The sequence below is a fragment of the Manis pentadactyla genome, chromosome 1 (assembly GCF_030020395.1).
Source record: "Manis pentadactyla isolate mManPen7 chromosome 1, mManPen7.hap1, whole genome shotgun sequence".
NCBI lineage: Eukaryota > Metazoa > Chordata > Mammalia > Pholidota > Manidae > Manis > Manis pentadactyla.
In genome coordinates, this window is record NC_080019.1 from 610,602 (window position 1) to 630,735 (window position 20,134).

Consider the following 20,134-nt stretch of genomic DNA (forward strand, 5'->3'; position numbering starts at 1 on the left):
AGCAGAGTTCCCACTTCCACGGGGAGCATCCCTGGGCCACTGGACCATCCTAGTCTCCCAGCAGACGGCTGGAGAAAGACAACCCAGACGAGCTATTCCTCTGCAGGGCACACGGGCACCACTACCAGCCCGCCACGTGGTGTCCTGCCTCTGCAAAATCGCCATCCAGTGTCAGCCAACAGACAAGGCCTTGGGCAGCACAAGCGAAGGCCCGATGGCTGGCACTGACACTCGGGACGAGCCTATGGACACGACACCATCCTTGATTGCCGTCATCTTCCGTTAGCCCCCGTCCGCAAACGAGGCTGTGGGCAGCTCCCCCTTTGGCACAAAGGCCGGCAATGACACTCTAGATGAGCCCATGGACACGACACCACCCTCGATGGCCATCATCTTCCGGTCGCACCCGACCCCGCACGGGGCTGTGGGCAGCACCAACTTTGGTGTGAGGGCCGGTAATGATGCTCAAGACGAGCCCATGGACACGGCACCACCCTCGATGGCCATCACCTTCCAGTCGCCCCCAGCCCTTCACGAGGCCGTGGGCAGCAACACTTTTGGCCCGAGGTCCGGCAATTATGCTCAAGACGAGCACATGGACACAACACCCCCTTTGATGGCCATCATCTTCTGGTCAACCCCCAGCCCCACACGAGGCCATGGGCAGCAGCACTGCTGGCCTCCTGCACACCTCAGACACCCACCATGTGGGAAGTCATCCTCCAGACTAACCTGGACACACACAATGCCGTGGAAGGCACAGATGACGGCCTAGGACCTACACGCAAGTCGGACGATGAGCCTATGGGCACGCCACCACCCTCAGGAAAGGCACTTCCTAGACCCCAGGGCCCCACACGAGGCCACTGGCGGAAACACTGCCGGCATCCTGTGCATCTCAGACACCCACAGCACAGGCGGTCATCCTCCGGTCAGTCCTGGACCCATACAATGCCATGGTAGGCACAGCCGACGGCCTCGGCCCTACCCCTAACTCAGGATCCGACACGGTGGACACGCCACAGCCCTTGCCAATGGCACCTACAGGTCTAACCCGGTTCCAGACAAGGCCTATGTCCATATCCATTTAACAAGATCTTTCCCACAATACGTGTGTATATTATATATTCACACTAAACCCTGCTCTTGCTAGTATGCCTCTGCTCTGTTTACTCTTTGACTCGGCAACAGAGGAAGAACACATATACATGAGTGATAATGTTCTGAGCCACACTTAACTATGCAACGTGTTAAATGCCCCAGTGACTGGGATGTGGAGGTAGACGTGTTTTATGACTGTGCGTGCTCACCGCGAGGTCTGCGTGCTGAGTGATTAATGGATGACAATCCAGGGGAAAGCAAGTCCAGAAGAAGGAGACTGGGTTGGCTTATGTGGCCCCTTTCCTCTCCTCTCCCACTGCTCTGAGCTCACTGGAGACTAGGGAATACCTGCTGTGACACAGGAAACGACTCATCATTTTGGTTTTTAAACATGTTTAATTCTGTATGTGTGAGCCTTTTGGAACTTAAGACTTTGGCCGATCATCCTCACATATTCCCACTTCCCCACGAGACAATGAATTTGGCATCCAGGTCCTCGAGGCTGGAGGAATGACAGAAGGAACTGCTTCTGCCTGCTGTGTGATTATTGAATTTTTTTATTCTTACTTAGAATTTATCAAGTAGCTTATTAATATCAGAAAAGGTCCTCTTTAATGAATGCCTGACCTGACTCTAACCTAAACTGCTAACATGTCAAACCACGTAGAGTTACAACTGTGCGCACTTCTCACTGACCCTAGAGTCTGCATGGTCTCCACCAGACTTAATAAACACAGAATTCCTAACCTGTGAAGACCACGTTCTAGTTGGAGGGGAAGAAAGAGACAATGAATATCTGTAAGTTTTCCGGTAGCTTAGCCGGTAACAAATACTATGAAGAAAAAAAGCAAGATATGGAGGACTGAGCTTATAGGCAGAGAGAAGCAGGGCTTTAAAAATAAACAGGGGACAGGTTAAGCCTCACCTGGGAGGTGGGGCTTGAACAGTATAGAAGGAGGTGACAGAACCAGGTATCTGAGGGAAAATCATTCCATACAATGGGATAAATTACTGAAAAAGCCAAGAGGAAGGATGCTTGTGTTCTTCAGGGAGCAGTCAGTCAACAAATGCGGCTAGAATACTGTCAGCAAGGAGGGCAAAGAGGACTGGGGACAGAGATATGGGTTGAAGTCCACGCATCACCATTTACTAGTTTTGTAGTCACACGCTGTTGACTCGATGTGCAAATGCCTCGAAGAACCCAGTGCTGTCTGTCTCTAGTGCCTAGTTACCTTGCAGGCTTTTGGAAACTTATGTAGGGAAGTGACATATAAGCTACCTTGTGATCTGTTCTGTACATAATTATAGATGGGTAGACAAAAAGATGATGATAGATAGGACAGATAGATAGATGATAGATTAGATAGGATAGATAATAGGTATAGATAGATTGAACAGATAGGTGATAGATAGATAGATAGATAGATAGATATATAGATAGATAGATAGATAGATAGATAGATAGATAGATAGATAGATAGATAGATAGATAGATAGATAGATAGATAGATAGCCATGTTATATGGCCGTATTGTTAACTGTTTGTAAGGCTGGGGGCACTGATGGGAGGAGCGAGCACGTCGGACACTGATGATGTGCCTAAGTTCTTGGCTGTTGTCCCCTCCCAAACTGAAATATATGCCTTGGGCTAGCCAATCCTCGCACTGCTGTAAATCTAAGCTCTGCCTCCCCCTACCTTCTTTAAAATCTCGCTGCCTGTCTACCTAAGTGGGAATTCCCCAGCCTCCATTTCTATAGACTGGGGAAATCCCGCCTGGGTATATGCATTCAAATAAACTAACGGGCCCTTTGTTGCCTCTCTTCACCTGCTTCTTTCAGCTTGAATTTATCTTACACTGTTCTGTAAATAAGGATGGATGGGTAGACAAAAAGATAAAGACAGGTAGATGAGATATAGTTGACAGGTGATAGATGATACATTAGAAATAGGTACATTAGATAGATGATAGATATTTATAGATTAGATGAATAGATTGAAAGAGATGACAGATAGATAAGATATATATAGATGACAGATGATAGACTAGATAGGATAGATGATATAGGTAGGTAAGATTAGACAGATAGATGATAGATAGAGACAGAGTTATGAACTGAATTTTTTGGCCCTCACCTCATCATCTTCTGCTCCTATAAACCCCTGCCGCCACCACACACACACACACACACACACACACACACACACACATACACACACACAAGTTCATATTTGAACTGAGACAGGGTTGAAGACCTAACCCACACTGTCATGGTATTGGAAGGTCTGGCCTTTGGAGGTAATTGGGTTTGGAAGATATCATGAGGGTGTGAGTGGAGCTGCCATTATGCAATCAGTGCTATTAAGAGGAACTGAGGACAGAGCATTCTCCCTCGACCCTGTGAGGACACATCAGGGATGCGGCCGTATGCAGAAGAAGGGACCTCACCAGGAACTGAACCTGCCTTGTTCTTGGACTTCTGCTTCCAGAATAGGGAGAAATCAGTGTCAATGGATGAAACCCCCAGTCAATGACACTCTGGTTATCAGTTTGAGTAGACTAACATAGACATGTAGGTATACAGAGACGCACATAGACGATGGATGGAGAGAGCCTACACATACATATATGTTCTTAGCTGTCTGCATAGGTATCTGTATACAACCACCTCTGCAATTTGAAGTCTGCTCCTTATGGTGGGAAAACCAAGAGCACAAATTATACACGTTTCCTTTTTAAAGTGTGGGCTGCAGTTTCTGATAACTGGGGTCTCCATTAACTCTCAGCCATGTGTGTGTGTCTGTGCATGTGTGTGTGTGTGTGTGTGTACACCACTGCCCCTATCGGTGTACAATCACAGGAGATGAAAAAGTAACAAAGGAACGCAGGATAAGGCAAGCATCTTGCAAACTATGACCAGAAAGAGTAAAATTTTCCACTAGCCTCTGGGCATATCTTTGCCAAGTGTTTCTAGGCAATTTTAGAAAGATATTGCTGGAAATGTTGCTGGGACCACTCTAAACCATCAAGTTAGTTAAGGTAATAAGCCAGGACAGGAGAGCAGCAAAGAGCACCCGCGGTGTGTCTCCTATGTATCAGGCCAAGGTGTACAGGCTTTAATTCTACTACACCACTTCATCTCACCATGGCTGACGCGGGATGAGCTTATGCAACACCTTCATCTGTGAGTAAAAAGTTACTTCAGAATCACCTCCCTTAACAGAAAATTAATAAGTGCGGGGACATAAACATTCCTAGAATTCCTGCCACCATTACCCAACACTTTATGCTCAGCGCCCTTTTCATACTAACGGAAACAGCTCTCAATGCTACTATTCCATTACAGATAGACCTCACTCACATCTAAATGCCTAAATGCACTGAAACTCCACATCCACCTTGACAGTAGAGGGGAGCAGATTTCCCACAAGCTAGCTGGCATGCCACCTCAGCAAGCCCATAGGCCACCGATCCACAAGAGCCCCGTGTGTCACAAAAAGGCAGTTCCCTTTACTAGTGACTACACGCATGCTCTCTGGAGATGGGCCACCAAGCAGGGCCACTGAGGTGACATCAGTGCACAGGCAAAAAGATATACTACAGGGCATGCTCCTGCCTCGGACCCCGCAGGCCTGCCAGTGTACTGGCTGCATGGGGCCTCGGATAGGCCCCGCAGCTCACACAGCCACCACAGCAGGAACAGCCCAGGGGCAGAGCAGTCGGAGGGGCCTGGCCCGCACAGGTTCAAGAGCCCAGCCCACCAACCACTCTATCCAAACCCAGCAGACTTGTGCCACCTACGCAGGATAATTTCCCACACAAGGACACTCCTCTCAAGACCCAAACACACAGCTAATTCACATAAACAAACACAAGGAATTGAGACTGAGAAGGACACAGAGGAATCCATGTACACCTAGTGACAGAACGTTGACAAAAGTGAGAAAACAGATACATAGACAGACAGATGATTGATACATAGCTTGGACTGATATATATACATATAGATGATAGATTAATTAGATAGATACACAGAAGATAGAAGGTAGATGATAGACCATAGATAGATGACAGATAGTTACATAGGTATACAGACTACATAGATAGATAAAGAGATAGGTAGGTAGATAGATAGGAAAGCATCATACTAAACATGCTATCTTTCCCTCAAGACCATCTCCATGCTCCCTTACAGGAGACTTACTTGAGATCCAAGGACACAAACAAACTACAAGCTGAAGGGGCGGGGAGAGGTACCCAACACAAGTGAAACTGAGAAACAAATAAACAAATGGATTCTGTTTGAGTCCCCAGAGACATTCAGTAGAAAATAGCCCTATATAGCCACTGTGAATTCTTTTTGTTTGGTTTCAGCAGTGCCCACACATAGATTTAGTGGTACAGCAACATCCTACTCATTTTATGTTAAATCAATAACTGAATTGCTGTAATAATATGCATCTGAGCTTTTGAAATCAGTGCATTTTATGATGTTCACGAATGTAAAGAAGTAATAACCAACTAAAGAGGGAAGTTAGGACACTCAAATAAACACATCACTCCACAACACACTCTTTGTTCCCAACTGCTCCTGTCTAGAAATAGGTGTTCCTTTTTATTTGTCCCTCCTCCTATCAGCAGTGATCACGCCGATGTCCCTCAAACTTGGTGTTGAGCAAAGCACCAAGTATACTTTTCTGTCTACAACAAGCCCAGAGGAGGGATACTTGTGGTCTTCATGGAGGACTTAGTCAATTAATGTGCCTAATTACAGTCAGCAAGCGAGAACGAGGTAAAAGAAGACAGTGGACAGAAATACGGGTTCAAGTCCGTGCAGCAAAGACAGGCGGAAGACTTCGAAAGAGTTGAGATTCCAGCCACTTGTGGGACAACACAGGGATCCACATCTGGCCACTGTGGGACAAAAGAAAGGCGGACACTCTGAGAGACTTCCTAACAGCGAGAGAACTGCTAAAGGGGCAAGGCTTCCACAGGGCTTGCCGCTCAGGAGAAAGGACAGATGCGCCAAGCTGCCCGGGTGCATTCTGGCCGGCAGTCGTGGGAGCTTTCAGGAGCTCTGGGCATTCCATTCCCCTGGCTGGCCTCGCAGCTCCAAGGCCCCTTACTGTGCTGTGACTAGTACACGGCCTGCCTTCCAACTGGCACCGGCCTGCAAAATGGTTGCCTCCACCTACGGCAGCTTCTCCCTGCATGCTCCGCAAACTGGCCCTGGCAGTGGAGACGGGCACTGCGGCCGGGAAGCAGGATAGACCTCTTTTCTCCGGGCATAGGTGGGCACCGGTACCGCTCCCCTGGGACCCCTGACATCTGCCCAAGGTCTGAGCATCTCAAGAGAGTAACGCTTCTGGGAGCTATAGGGCACCACCTACAAATATGAACCTTCAAAGGAGCCTGGTAAATAGACTCAAATCAATCTCCTTGAGGTAAGTGAACTCAAAATAAACATCAGCAGCATGCTCAGGGAGCTAGAGAAAATAAAACTGCAGGGTGGAGAAAACATGGCGGCATGAGTAGGACAGTGGGAATCTCCTCCAAAAATCACATATATTTTTGAAAATACAACAAATACAAATAATCCTAAAAGGGAGAGCAGAAGACACAGGACAACATCCAGACTACAACTACACCAGTGAGAACCCAGCGCTTGGTGAAAGGGGTAAGATAGAAGCCCCAGCCCGGCGGGACCCGAGTGCTCCTTCCCCCAGCTCCCAGCAGGAGAAGAATAGGCAGAGCGGGATGGAGACAGAGCCCGACTGCTGAACACCCAGCCCCAGCCAATCACACCAGAGCACAGACACAGTGCATGTGCGGGGGCCCTGGATACTAGGGAAACAGGGCAGCAAGTCCTCTGAGCAGGTGCAGAAGCTGATGCCCCTGTGACAAAGAAAAGCGGGGGCTTTTTGAAAGTCTTAAAGGGACAGGGGCTTAACAGCTAGATGGAAACCACACAGGTCACAGTCCAGCAGCTGGAAAGTACTGGGAAACCTGGGCACACTAACCCCCTGGGCAACAGCTCGGAGACCCCTCACGGAGGTAAACCACGATACAGATCCACCGTAAATTACCCGTCCATGAGCTGTGAAAGCAGAAAAGCAGCCTAAGGCAAAATGCACACAGAAAGAGAAGTTCCTACATTCCGGCCAGGCAAGACACAAAGACCCAGTCTACACACAATTACCCAACACAGCACAAAACACCCAACATATGAAGAATCGAGGAGGAGGAAAAAGAAGGGAGAGAAGAAAAGAATCTCCAGACAGTGTATATAACAGCTCAATACGCGAGCTAAGTTAGGCAGTAAGATACTAAAGAGGTTAACCTTGAACCTTTGGTAACAACGAATTTAAAGCCTGCAATGGCAATAAGTACATATCTTTCAATAGTCACCCTAAATGTTAATGGGTTGAATGCACCAATCAAAAGACACAGAGTAATAGAATGGATAAAAAGCAAGACCCATCTATATGTTGCTTACAAGAAACTCACCTCAAACCCAAAGACATGTACAGACTAAAAGTCAAGGGATGGAAAAACATATTTCAAGCAAACAAGAGTCAGAAGAAAGCAGGGGTTGCAGTACTAATATCAGACAAAATAGACTTCAAAACAAAGAAAGTAACAAGAGATAAAGAAGGACACTACATAATGATAAAGGGCTCAGTCCAACAAGAGGATATAACCATTCTAAATATATATGCACCCAACACAGGAGCACCAGCATATGTGAAACAAATACTAACAGAACTAAAGGGGGATATAGACTGCAATGCATTCATTCTAGGAGACTTCAACACACCACTCGCTGCAAAGGATAGATCCACCGGGCAGAAAATAAGTAAGGACACGGAAGCACTGAACAACACAGTAGAGCAGATGGACCTAATAGACATCTATAGAACTCTACATCCAAAAGCAGCGGGATATACATTCTTCTCAAGTGCACATGGAACATTCTCCAGAATAGACCACATACTAGGCCACAAAAAGAGCCTCAGAAAATTCCAAAAGATGGAAATCCTACCAAACAACTTTTCAGACCACAAAGGCATAAAACTAGAAATAAACTGTACAAAGAAAGCAAAGAGGCTCACAAACACATGGAGGCTTAACAACACGCTCCTAAATAATCAATGGATCAATGACCAAATCAAAATGGAGATCCAGCAATATATGGAAACAAATGACAACAACAACACTAAGCCCCAACTTCTGTGGGACACAGCAAAAGCAGTCTTAAGAGGAAAGTATATAGCAATCCAAGCATATTTAAAAGAGGAAGAGCAATCCCAAATGAATGGTCTAATGTCACAATTATCGAAATTGGAAAAAGAAGAACAGATGAGGCCTAAGGTCAGCAGAAGGAGGGACATAATAAAGATCAGAGAAGAAATAAATAAAATTGAGAAGAATAAAAAAATAGCAAAAATCAAAGAAACCAAGAGCTGGTTCTTCGAGAAAATAAACAAAATAGATAAGCCTCTAGCCAGACTTATTAAGAAGAAAAGAGAGTCAAAACAAATCAACAGTATCAGAAACGAGAAAGGAAAAATCACGACGGACCCCACGGAAATGCAAAGAATTATTGGAGAATACTATGAAAACCTATATGCTAACAAGCTGGGAAACCTAGGAGAAATGGACAGCTTAGTAGAAAAATATAACCTTCTAAGATTGACCAGGAAGAAACAGAAAATCTAAACAGACCAATTACCAGCAACGAAATTGAAGCGGTAATCCAAAAACTTCCAAAGAACAAAACCCCCGGGCCAGAAGGATTTACCTCGGAATTTTATCAGACATACAGGGAAGACATAATACCCATTCTCCTTAAAGTTTTCCAAAAAATAGAGGAGGAGGGGATACTCCCAAACTCATTCTATGAAGCTAACATCACCCTAATACCAAAACCAGGCAAAGACCCCACCAAAAAAGAAAACTACAGACCAATATCCCTGATGAACGTAGATGCAAAAATACTCAATAAAATATTAGCAAACCGAATTCAGAAATACATCAAAAGGATCATACACCATGACCAAGTGGGATTCATCCCAGGGATGCAAGGATTGTACAACATTCGAAAGTCCATCAACATCATCCAACACATCAACAAAAAGAAAGACAAAAACCACATGATCATCTCCATAGATGCTGAAAAAGCATTTGACAAAGTTCAACATCCATTCATGTTAAAAACTCTCAGCAAAATGGGAATAGAGGGCAAGTACCTCAACATAATAAAGGCCATCTATGATAAACCCACAGCCAACATTATATTGAACAGCGAGAAGCTGACAGCATTTCCGCTGAGATCGGGAACTAGACAGGGATGCCCACTCTCTCCACTGTTATTTAACATAGTACTGGAGGTCCTAGCCACGGCAATCAGACAAAATAAAGAAATACAAGGAATCCAGATTGTTAAAGAAGAAGTTAAACACTCACTATTTGCAGATGACATGATACTGTACATAAAAAACCCTAAAGACTCCACCCCAAAACTACTAGAACTGATATCGGAATACAGCAAAGTTGCAGGATACAAAATCAACACACAGAAATCTGTGGCTTTCCTATATACTAACAATGAACCAACAGAAAGAGAAATCAGGAAAACAACTCCATTCACAATTGCATCAAAAAAAATAAAATACCTAGGAATAAACCTAACCAAAGAAGTGAAAGACTTATACTCTGAAAACTACAAGTCACTCTTAAGAGAAATTAAAGGGGACACTAACAGATGGAAACTCATCCCATGCTCATGGCTAGGAAGAATTAATATCGTTAAAATGGCCATCCTGCCCAAAGCAATATACTGATTTGATGCAATCCCTATGAAACTACCAGCAACATTCTTCAATGAACTGGAACAAATAATTCAAAAATTCATATGGAAACACCAAAGACCCCGAATAGCGAAAGCAATCCTGAGAAAGAAGAATAAAGTAGGGGGGATCTCACTCCCCAACTTCAAGCTCTACTATAAAGCCATAGTAATCAAGACAATTTGGTACTGGCACAAGAACAGAGCCACAGACCAATGGAACAGACTAGAGAATCCAGACATTAACCCAGACATATATGGTCAATTAATATTTGATAAAGGAGCCATGGACATACAATGGCGAAATGACAGTCTCTTCAACAGGTGGTGCTTGCAAAACTGGACAGCTACATGTAGGAGAATGAAACTGGACCATTGTCTAACCCCATATACAAAAGTAAACTCAAAATGGATCAAAGACCTGAATGTAAGCCATGAAACCATTAAACTCTTGGAAGAAAACATAGGCGAAAACCTCTTAGACATAAACATGAGTGACCTCTTCTTGAACATATCTCCCCGGGCAAGGAAAACAACAGCAAAAATGAGTAAGTGGGACTATATTAAGCTGAAAAGCTTCTGTACAGCAAAAGACACCATCAATAGAACAAGAAGGATCCCTACAGTATGGGAGAATATATTTGAAAATGTCACATCCGATAAAGGCTTGACGTCCAGAATATATAAGGAGCTCACGCGCCTCAACAAACAAAAAACAAATAACTCAATTAAAAAATGGGCAGAGGAACTGAACAGACAGTTCTCCAAAAAAGAAATACAGATGGCCAACAGACACAAGAAAAGATGCTCCACATCGCTAATTATCAGAGAAATGCAAATTAAAACTACAATGAGGTATCACCTCACACTAGTAAGGATGGCTGCCATCCAAAAGACAAACAACAACAAATGTTGGCGAGGCTGTGGAGAAAGGGGAACCCTCCTACACTGCTGGTGGGAATGTAAGTTAGTTCAACCATTGTGGAAAGCAGTATGGAGGTATATCAAAATGCTCAAAACAGACTTACCATTTGACCCAGGAATTCCACTCCTAGGAATTTACCCTAAGAACGCAGCAATCAAGTTTGAGAAAGACAGATGCACCCCTATGTTTATTGCAGCACTATTTACAATAGCCAAGAATTGGAAGCAACCTAAATGTCCATCAATAGATGAATGGATAAAGAAGATGTGGTACATATACACAATGGAATACTACTCAGCCATAAGAAAAGGGCAAATCCAATCATTTGCAGCAACATGGATGGAGCTGGAGGGTATTATGCTCAGTGAAATAAGCCAAGCAGAGAAAGAGAAATACCAAATGATTTCACTTATCTGTGGAATATAAGAACAAAGGAAAAACTGAAGGAACAAAACAGCACCAGAATCACAGAACTCAACAATGGACTAACAGGTACCAAAGGGAAAGGGACTGGGGAGGATGGGTGGGTAGGGAGGGATAAGGGGGGGAGAAGTAGGGTGGTATTAAGAGTAACATGCTTGGGGGGTTAGGAGAAAAGGGAGGGCTGTACAATACAGAGAAGGCAAGTAGTGATTCTACAACATTTTGCTATGCTGATGGACAGTGTCTGTAAAGGGGTTTATAGGGGGGACCTGGTAAAGGGGAGAGCCTAGTAAACATAATATTCGTCATGTAAGTGTAGATTAGTGATACCAAAAACAAAGCAAAAAAAAAAAAGGGCAGTTCCTGTTTGGTAACCTCCAACGAGTTCTACACAAGGGTATAAAGGGCATATAAAAGTGTAGGCAAAGGGTCTGTTTGTGTTTATATAGAGGATCAAAGCCTAATTGGGCTACCCCGAAAATGAACTAAGATACGATATGAAAAAGAACTTCCAACATCTGCAATCTCTGGAAGACTCATGCCAGAAGATGATCATCAAAAAACCCCAACAAAGATCCACGCACTGCTACAGCTGTAGATGCACTCATCCCACCAGTTCCTGGACTTGCCATGGGAATGAGGAAGGAGATATCTAAGCTGGCCTGTGCATACAGTAAAACAACAAATTTGACTGGATCTGTACTGTTGGAACTCAACCAAGTATTTGGACAAGTGCAAACTGTAGCGCTCCAAACTCTTACAACTACAGACTATTTACTGTTAAAAGAACATATGGCATGTGAACAGTCCCCAGGAATGGGTTGTCTTAATTTGTCTGATTTCTCTCAGACTGTTCAAGTTCAGTTGGACAATATCCACCATATCATAGAAAAGTTTTCACAAATGCCTAAGGTGCCTTAATGGTTTTCTTGGTTTCACTGGAGATGGCTGGTAATTACAGATATGCTTTGGTTATGTAACTATGCTCCTAGTATGTTAATGTGTGTGCGCAATTTAAGTAGTAGCTTAAAACCTATATATGCTGAAGTTACTCTACAAGAAGATTTGTCAAAGAAATAATCAATCTTCCCATGTTTTCTTCCGCCTGCTACTTCTATAGCTTTTCTTCTTCCTTCCTAATTACAACCCTTAAATAGAATTCGTGCCTCATATCAAATTTACCGAGTATCATAACTCCTCCAAGTGGTAAAGATACCTCAAGACAAATGTGGGCATAGAAGCCACAGGGCATAAATATGCAAAGAAGTAAAAAGCTAACCTTTTCAAACAATAAGGCTTCCCTCTCACTTACCAACTTCACATTTCCCTGTATGGCCCCGGAAGATGACTGGTTAGCCAGAGACGGGTAAGATTCCTCAAGGGAGGGACAACCTAAGACAGGCACAGTCGCAGGGGGGCCATAAGGTGAGAAATTGGGGATCAACAGAGGTGAGGCTTAGAACCTCACCCCCCTGTTCTGAGAGAAATCTTCTGCATATGTGGATGTTTTATTGCCCTGGTCTAGCTTGGATTAACACATAGTCTACAGTCACACACCTGATCATCTACATTTGCTCTCTTACAACACTAAACTATGTTTTCTACCTTTATCTTGCATCTACCTACCACTTCAGCATTTTATTAAAAATAATAATAATAAAGAGAGAAATGTGGTATCCACATATAAATCAAGTATAAAAACCAAATGAGTATTCATATTTGAACTGATTGTTTAGAGTTTATAATGCATGAGCAAAACCGAAAGTTTCTGTGATGACTGCCCTTGTACTGTTCACTATGTAACTTATTCATTATGTAAGAATTTGTTCTACATGTAAGAACTTGTTTGTTATGCCTCAGAAGATTGGAGACTGACGAAAATTAGGCTTGGGTTGGATTAATGATTGTGCATTGAGCACTGACTCCCCTATGCAGAATTTTATTGTCGTTAAAAACCATTTGATCAATAAATATGAGAGATGCCCTCACAAAAAAAAAAAAAAAAAAAAAAAGGACTGACTTCCAATGGTAAAATAAATAAGTAACCGGGATGTAATGTATACCATAAGGAATATAGTCAAGATATTGTAACAGCTTGGTAGGGTGATAACTGGAACCTAGAATTATGTATATAAATGTTCTACCACTGTGTTGTACACTTGAAACTAATGTAATGTAATACTGTGCATCACCTACCTTTCAATAAAAAATAATTATTTAAAAAAAAAAAAAAACTACAATGAGATATCACCTCACACCAGAAAGGATGGCTGCCATCCAAAAGACAAACAACAACAAATGTTGGCATAGCTGTGGAGAAAGGGGAACCCTCCTACACTGCTGGTGGGAATGTAAATTAGTTCAACCATTGTGGAAAGCAGTATGGAGGTACATCAAAATGCTCAGAACAGACATACCATTTGACACAGGGATTGGACTCCTAGGAATTTAACCTAAGAATGCAGCAGTCAAGTATGAGAAAGTCCAATGAACCCCTATGTTTATCGCAGCACTATTTAAAATAGCCAAGAATTGGAAGCAACTTCAATGTCCATCAATAGATGAGTGGATAAAGAAGATGTGGTACATATACAAAATGGAATACTACTCAGACATAAGAAAAGGGCAAATCCTAATATCTACAGCAACATGGATGAAGCTGGAGGGTATTATGCTCAGTGAAACAAGCCAAGCAGAGAAAGAGAAATATCAAATGATTTCACTCATCTGTCGAGTATAAGAACAAAGGAAAACCTGAAGTAACAAAACAGCAGCAGAATCACAGAACTCAAGAATGGACTAACAGGCTCCAAAGGGAAAGGGACTGGGGAGGATGGGTGGGTAGGGAGGGATAAGGTTGGAAGAAAAATTAGGGTATTAATATTAGCATCCATTGGGGGGTGGGAGAAAGGGGAGGGCTGTACAACACAGAGAAGACAAGCAGTGATTCTATAACATTTTGCTACGCTGATGGATAGTGACTGTAAAGGGAAATATAGGGGGGACATGCTATAGGGTTGAGCCTAGTAACCCAAGTGTTCGTCATGTAAGTGTAGATTAATGATTTTAAAAAAAAATGCACGTTCTGTGTGGTGACCTCCAATGAGTTCTACACAATGATATAAAGGGCATATAAAACTGTAGGCAAAGGGTCTGTTTGTGTTTATACAGAGGGTCAAAGCCTAATTTGGTTACTGCAAAAATGAACTAATACGATATGGAAAAGAACTTCCAACATCAGCACCCTAGGGAAGACACACGCCAGAAATGATCATCAAAAAAACCCAACAAATGTCCACGCACTACTACAGGTGTAGATGCACTCATTGCACCAATTCCCAGACTTGCCATGGAAATGAAGAAGGAGATATCTAAGCTGGCCTGTGCATACACATAGAACAACAAATTTGACTGGATCTATACTGTTGGAACTCAACCAAGAATTAGGAGAAGTGCAAATTGTAGCAGTCCAAAATCTTACAACTACAGACTATTTACTGTTAAAAGAACATATAGATATGAACAGTCCCCAGGAATGGGTTGTTTTAATTTGTCTGATTTCTCCCAGACTGTTCAAGTTCAATTGGACAATATCCACCATATCATAGATAAGTTTTCACAAATGCCTAAGGTTCCTAACTGGTTTTCTTGGTTTCACTGGAGATGGCTGGTAAATATAGGTCTGCTTTGGGTATGTAACTGTACTCCTATTATGTTAATGTGTGTGTGCAATTTAATTAGTAGTTTAAAACCTATACATGCTGAAGTTACTCTACAAGAAGATATGTAAAAGAAATAATCAATCTTCCCATGTTTTCTTCTGCCTGCTACTTCTATAGCTTTTCTTCTTCCTTCCTATTTACAAACCTTAAATAGAATTCGTGCCTCATATCAAATTTACCGAGTATCATAATTCCTCCAAGTGCTAAAGATACCTCAAGACAAATGCTGGGCATAGAAGCCAAAGGGCATAAATCTGCATAGAAGGAAAAAGCTACCTTCTCAAACGATGAGGCTTCTCTCTCACTTACCAACTTTACATCTCCCAGTATGGCCCCGGAAGATGACTGGTTAGCCAGAGACGGGTAAGATTCCTCAAGGGAGGAACAACCTAAGACAGGAACAGTCGAGGGGGGCCATCAGGTGAGAAATTGGATATCAACAGAGGTGAGGCTGAGAACCTCACTCCCCCCCCCGTTCTGAGAGAAATCTTCTGCATCCGTGGATATTTCATTGCCCTTGTCTAGCTTTTATTAACACATAGTCTACAGGTACACACCCGATCATCTTCATTTGATCTTTTACAACACTAAACTATGTTTTCTACCTTATCTTGCATCTACCTACTACTTCAGCATTTTATTTAAAATAATAATAATAATGAGAGAAATGTGGTATGCACATATAGGTATAAAAATCAAACGAATATTCAAATTTGAACTGATTGTTTATAGTTCATAATGCATGAGCAAAACCGTAAGTTTCTGTGATGACTGCCCTTGTACTGTTCACCATGTAACTTATTAACTATGTAAGAATTTGTTCTCCATGTAGGAACTTGTTCGTTATGCTTCAGAATATTGGAGACTGATGAAAATTAGGCTTTCGGTGGATTAATGATTGTGCATTGAGCACTGAGCCACCTATACAGAATTTTATTTTTGTTGTTGTTAACAAACATATGATCAATATATATGAGAGATGCCCTCTCAAAGAAAAAAATAGTACAGACTTCCTATTGTAAAATAAATAACTGGGATGTAATGTCTTACATAAGCAATATAGTCAAAATATTCTCACAACTTTGTATGGTGATAGCTGGTAGCTAGAATTATCATGTATATAAATGTTGAATCACTGTGTTGTACACCTGAAACTAATGTAATACTGTGTGCAACTACCCTTCAATAAAAAATAATTACTTACAAAAAATTAAATAAAAATAAAAAACCCACCACAGTCCTGATTTGGTTCAAAGCAATCATGCAGTCCTACTCTACACATGCCTTCCAAAAACAACTTTTAACAGCAAGCAAAGCTACCAGTGATGCACGTGGTTTGTGCATCAGTGACACACCAGGTACGCAGGTGTGTGCTGAGTACCAGGGGAGCTCCAAAATGCACCTCCATGATCTTCCACTTGTCTTCCCTAAGGTTCCACTTATTTATTTTTTAAAAAGTAAGTTACTGGATTGTGTTTACGAGAAAATTCACATTAGCAGTACCATTGTAAATGTAATGAACAGAGATATTGGGAATCAAATTAGACTGATAACCTTAACCCAAAGGCCAGATTTAAATCTCACCTTCCTGACCTTCCAGATGTAAAAGTGGAAAGGAACCTCATTTCCAACCCCTGTTGACTCCTCAGAGGTGCGGCTCCGTTGCCTCAGGGGCGCTGCAGGTGTTTGTGGGCCGCCCTACTCAGGGCCTGCGGAATACGGCCACAGGCGAGGTGCACACCTGCCACCCCTAGGGTGGCTCATGGTCAGCTGCTAGCTACCGGGACCAGGACAGGATTTACCAGTTGTCTTGTCTCTTGATTCTCCCCCTGAATGGCAGGGAAGTAGAAACTGCTATTTCTGGCCCTACCTGAATCTACCAAAGTAACACACTTGATGATTTTCTTCCTGAAAATTAGGAGTGAAAAGGCTTCCTTTTCTCTTGGGTAGGAACATGGTGGGCCCACTACTGGCCAACCAGCCACAAGAGGAAGTGGGTCCTGCCATGGTTTCATTGCCTTACAATTTCTCAAAAAAAGGGAGAAATCTGTATTTTAAATAAAAGCAACCCACTTAAATTACTTTAGAATTCTGTGCCAGACAAACACCCAGAGCCAATATGACCTGTGTTCTGTGACCACCTACCTCTAGCCCTGTCCACTTCTGAGAACTGCCCCACACCCACACTGGGCCTGCAGGCCATGAGATGCTCTGTCCTGCCTGTGTAGGGGCAATTATGCACACTCATGCTATCTGTATCTGTCTCTGGGTGGGCTTTCAGGCCCTCTCACGTGTATGTACTGCAGGGAGGGTAGGAAAGGGGCTCCACCTTTCAGAGCCTGTAGCTGCGAGTGCTGCCTTGGCCTCACAGGGCAGGCTCAGATTGAGAGACTTCCAGGACAAAAAATGAACAAGATGGGACAAGGCGGAATGGTTCTGAACGGGAGGCTCAAATGCTGCCCCATGGACTTCCACCCTGGCTCAGGCTGAACATCTCAGGCACCGAAAAATGGTAGGCTGAGTGGGTGGGTACCCCCATAGAGCTTCTGCTTCTGAATCTTCAACTGAAATCAAGAAAACAAAGTTAAATACTAGGATCCACTTTCTATAGATCATCTGCTTCCAGTGAAATTGCTGATGTAATAAATATATTTTTTGAGAGGGCTTATCTTATATTTATTGATCAAATGGCAGTTCACAACAATAAAATTCTGTATAGGGGACACAATGCACAGTCATTAATCAACCCTAAGCCTAATTCTCAACAGTCTCCAATCTTCTAAAGTATAATGAACAAGTTCTTACATGGTGAACAAATTCTTACATAGTGAATAAGTTCTCACATGGTGAACAGTGCAAGGGCAGTCATCACAGAAACTTTTGATTGTGATCACGCTTTATGAACCATAAACAATCATGTCAAATATGAATATTCATTTGATTTTTATACCTGATTTATATGTGGATCCCTCATTTCTCCCTTTATTATTATTATTATTGTTTTAAATACAATGCTCATGTGGTAGTTAGATGTAAGATAAAGGTAGAAAACATAGAATAGTGTTGTAAGAGAGCAAATGTGGATGATCAGGTGTGTGCCTGTAGACTATGTGTTAATCCAAGCTAGACAAGGGCAGTAAAATATCCACGGATGCAGAAGAATTCTCTCAAAACAGGGGGGGAGAAGTTCTAAGCCTCACCTCTGTTGATCCCCAGTTTCTCACCTGATGGTCCCCCTGCGACTGTGCCTGTCTTAGGTTGTTCCTCCCTTGAGGAATCTTACCCGTCTCTGGCTAACCAGTCATCTTCAGGGGCTATAAAGGGAGATGTAAAGTTGGTAAGTGAGGGAGAAGCCATATCGTTTGAAAAGGTTAGCTTTTTACTTCTATGCAGATTTATGCCCTGTGGATTCTATGCCCAGCATTTGTCTTGAGGTATCTTTAGCACTTGGAGGAATTATGATACTCGGTAAATTTGATATGAGGCATGAATTCCATTTAAGGGTTGTAATTAGGAAGGAAGAATAAAAGCTACAGATGTTGCAGATGGAAGAAAACATGAGGAGATTGATTACTTCTTTGACATATCTTCTTGTAGAGTAATTTAAGCATGTATAGGTTTTAAACTACTAATTAAATTGCACACACACATTAACATAATAGGAATACAGTTACATAACCAAAGCAGATCTACAATTACCAGCCATTTCCAGTGAGGCCAAGAAAACCAGTTAGGCACCCTAGGCATTTATGAAAATTTGTCTGTGATATGATGTATATTGTCCAACTGTACTTGAACAGTCTGAGAGAAATCAGACCAATTTAAACAGCCCATTCCTGGGAACTGTTCACATCCCATATGTTCTTTTAACAGTAGATAGTCTGTAGTTGAAAGATTTTGGAACGGTACAACTTGCACTTCTCCTAAATGTTGGTTGAGTTCCAACAGTGTAGATCCAGTCAAATTTGTTGCTTAACTGTATGTACAGGCCAGCTTAGATATCTCCTTCTTCATTACAAAGGAAAGTCCAGGAACCAGTGGGATGAATCCAACTACAACTGCAGCATCGCCTGGAGCTTTGTTGTGGTTTTTTGATGATCATCTGCTGGTATGACTCTTCCAGAGTGTGCTGATGTTGGAATTTTTTCTTCATATTGTATCTTAGTTCATTTTCTGGGTAGCCACATTAGGCTTTGATCCTCTGTATAAATACAAACAGACCCTTTGCCCACACTTTGATCTGCCCTTTATACCATTGTGTAGAACTCATTGGAGGTCACCACACAGGAACTGCTTTCTTTAATTTGGAAGAGAAAAGAATATTATCGTAATAGTGTTCCTCCATAGCAGATCATCTGACACCCTTTAAGTGATCGAAGTTCAGGATATTTAAAGCATGCATTAATTGTTGATTTACAGTTAGTTTTATCCTATCATGGAGTAATCACCTTTTTCTTTTTTGTTATCTTTAATCTACACTTACATGAAGAATATGATTTTTACTAGGCTCTCCCCTATACCAGGTCCCCCCTATAAACACTTATACAGTCACTGTCCATCAGCAAAGCAAAATGTTGTAGAATGACTACTTGTCTTCTCTGTGTTTTACAGCCTCCCATTTCACACACACACCTATGCATGCTGATCTTAATACCCCCGTTCTTCCTCCCAAACTTTATCCCTCCCTACCCAACCATCCTCCTCAGTCCCGGTCCCTTTGATACCTGTTAGTTCATTCTTGGGTTCTGTGATTCTGCTGCTGTTTTGTTCCTTCAGTTTTTCCTTTGTTCTTATACTCCACAGATGAGTGAAATCATTTGATATTTCTCTTTCTCCGCTTGGATTTTTTAAATGAGCATAATACTCTTCAGCTCCATCCATGTTGTTGCAAATGGTAGGATTTGCCCCCTTATGGCTGAGTAGTGTTCCATTGTGTATATGTTCCAGATCTTCTTTATCCATTCATCTACTGATGGACATTAAGTTGTTTCCAATTCTTGGCTATTGTAAATAGTGATGCGGTACACATAGGGGTGCATCTGTCTTTCTCAAACTTGATTGCTGCGTTCTGAGGTTAAATTCCTAGGAGTGGAATAACTGGGTTAAATGGTAAGTC

At 42.5% G+C, this 20,134-nt stretch overlaps 1 protein-coding gene across 1 annotated transcript in view; it reads right to left on the reverse strand.

Annotated features, from left to right (window-relative positions):
* Positions 1–5,984: 5,984 nt before the first annotated feature.
* Positions 5,985–20,134, reverse strand: part of LOC130683447 (bromodomain adjacent to zinc finger domain protein 2B-like) — a 307,961-nt gene continuing 293,811 nt past the window's right edge. The window contains exon 4 of the mRNA XM_057501041.1: positions 5,985–6,014. The gene's annotated coding sequence lies outside the window, so the exon portion shown is untranslated. The remainder of the gene's footprint in view (positions 6,015–20,134) is intronic.